The sequence below is a fragment of the Euleptes europaea genome, chromosome 3 (assembly GCF_029931775.1).
Source record: "Euleptes europaea isolate rEulEur1 chromosome 3, rEulEur1.hap1, whole genome shotgun sequence".
Classification (NCBI taxonomy): domain Eukaryota; kingdom Metazoa; phylum Chordata; class Lepidosauria; order Squamata; family Sphaerodactylidae; genus Euleptes; species Euleptes europaea.
In genome coordinates this window covers 80,532,870-80,535,822 of record NC_079314.1, presented here as the reverse complement: position 1 = coordinate 80,535,822, position 2,953 = coordinate 80,532,870, and positions in this window count along the sequence as shown.

The window sequence follows — 2,953 nt, the reverse complement described above, 5'->3', positions numbered from 1 at the left end:
TCAAAGACCATGGTTACATTAATCCCAAGAGCCAAACATGATAAGAATAAATTGCAGAATGTGCAGAGCTGCTAAAACGTATATATTAAAAAAAATGTAAACGAGGTATATGTTTCTGACTTTCTTTTGCTAATGAAGTTCAATATTGCTTATAAGTTTAACTGCTTCAAGTACTTAATAGTGCTATAAAGTCTTGATCTAATCTTTTTAAATAAAGCATTTTTAGAAGACTCCATTCCAGCCACTTCAGAGTATAGTACTAGTAAGATTTTAGACATGGTAATTCTGATCTTCTGCTATATTTTGAAACATAAACTTATTTTTCCCTTTTCTATGAGTTACATCGGCATGTTGTCATACACTGAAGTCTGCACAAGCAGGTACTTTTCTGCATTCTGGGAGAAGAGCGTCTGAATCAGCATGTCTGACAAAACTTATTCAAGGGTTTTGTGAACACTGTGACCTAACTCGCAGAAATGTTGGGGAGGGAAGAGCTGTAATTCCAGGGGGAAATTGTCACAGTTAGGGTTGATTCAGGCAGTCGTTCTGACAGGGTAATAGTGTGGAGATACTACCAATTTTACCACTTTTTAGCAAACTGGAAAATGAAGTTTTCACTCTCTTGCTCTCTCTAAGTTTACATTTTGGATTCTCAAGCAAAATGACCGTAAAAACCTTTGAAAAGTGGTTTCTGCATTCCATTTGCAGGTATTTTGAGATAACAGAGGTATTTCTAGATTTCTGTTATTGGTGATAGTAAAAATCCTTATTTATTTGTTTATTTATTTACATTATTTATAGTCCATTTTTCTCACTAAGACTCAAGGAGGATTACACAGTGTTAGTTCAACCAATAGGATGATAAATCTAATAAACAATGTAATTAGGATTGCAGAAATTTGAAATGGAGCTGTTGCTTCATCAAAGCATACATATTAAACACGACATGTTTAATGTCATGTAGAAGAATGATGCTATTACATATTATTACAATTATTACATGATATTACATAAGTATGAACACATGCATTTTGCAGGACCAATCTGTTATGATGTAGCCCTATCTCCTTTATAAGAGTACCCTCCTGAACATTTGTTTTCCACAGATTGTGAAATTCCAGGAACATGGACCTCATCAGGCAGACCATTCCACAGGGTGGGGGCCACTATGGAGAAGTACGCACAGTTCATGATCTTGCCCATTTGCAAGATCACCTGCAGAAGGCCCTGCTCAGATGAGCGAATTTCTCATAATGGGACATAGGTAGAGAGGCAGTCTGCAGATATGAGGTCCTAAGGCTGCAATCCTGAAAGGGGGGGGCAAAGCTCTTTAGGGCTGGCATGACCCCGCGCCGGCATAAGTTCCCATTTAATCCATGATAAGGGGCACTTACATTGTTATGGGTGGCATCAACACTCCCGCCGGGATGCCAGGCTGCAGCTCAGGGCTTGGGTGCAGGCGCTGCCTCCTAGCAGCATTCCAGTGGCACAAGTCCCCATGCCAGCACCCTGGGTGGCATTCCGGGGATGGAGCTGCCTTTAGGCAGCTTTCTAACTCCTTTTGCCCCAGGAACGCCCCTTCCTTCAGCTGCATAACTACGACGCCCGTTTTAGTGTGGTAGCCTCGCTATTTTCAATGGGGACATTTTCCTTCTTTTATATTTTAAATTACTTTTATTTTATTTTAGGCAGCCAGGAAGCCTCTGTCGAGGCAGCATGGCTGTACCGCTCCAGGCTGCTGCCTAACTGCCCCCTCTTCAGGATTGGGCTGCCCAGCTATGAAGGGCTTTGTATGTGATAGCTAGTACTTAGAATTGAGCTCAGTAACTAATGGGGTGCCAGTGGAGTGACTTCAGGATGGGTGTAGTATGCATGCTCCACCCAGCTCCCAATAATAACTGAGCTGCAGTGTTCTTCCCCAACTTGAGTTTCCAAGTTGATTTTGAGGGGTGACTTATGTAGAGTGCATTGCTGTAATCTAGTCTCGATGTTATCATGCTATGGATTCAGGTGACCAAACTGGCTAAGTCAAGGTAGGGAATCATCTTCCACTATAAACTAAATTGGAAAAAGAGGGGTTTTTTGCAACTGCATAAATTTGCTTTTCCAACAGTAATGCTGGGTACAGTATAACCCCTAGATCTCTCAACTGAGTCAGCTGAACACACCCTATCAGAAGTGGGAAGCATGGTATAATTCAAGACCTCAGGCTTCCAAAGCAGCATTAAGTCCAATTGATTTCACCTAACTCTAATCTTAGGATGTGGAATGGTATCATATAGCCTGATCTCATCAAATCCTGGTAGCTTAGCAGGGTCAGTATTTGGATGGGAGACCACAAAGAAAGACTGCAGAGGAAGGCAATGGCAAACCACTTCTGCTTAATCACTTGCCTTGAAAACCCTATGTCATCACCATAAGTTGGCTGTGACTTGACGGCACTTTACTCACACGACTCTAATCTTAACCCTCCCCCCATTTTTCAGTTTAGATTCTGAAAGCATCACTGAAGAATGGAATTGCCAAGCATTTTGTTGGTTCAGATCCTTTGTGCCTGAAAAAGTTGCATGTCAGGTAAACTGGCAGAGTTTCTGTCATCACCTCATACCCAGGTTGGGTACTAATGTGTCTCCTTCATAGTTGATTGACTCATACTTTGGAAAGGTTCAGAGGCCCTACAAAAGAAGCTTTTAACCCCTGAGAGGGACTGCTGTCCACTACTGCTGCAGGCCTTGCTTGTGATCTCTGCAGCATTAGGGGTGGGAAAATAGGAATAGTGATGAATAATGGTAGCAAATTCAACACATAATTTTGGTGACTCAGCATTCCCTAGGGTTTGGCGGTGTCTGCTTCAGAAAGAGTGTGCCACTTAGACATTGTTCCATTCTGTAAACCACCACCCCATTCTCCATTCAGCCACTTGAATAGTCCCCCCTAAGTCTGGGTTTGCAGC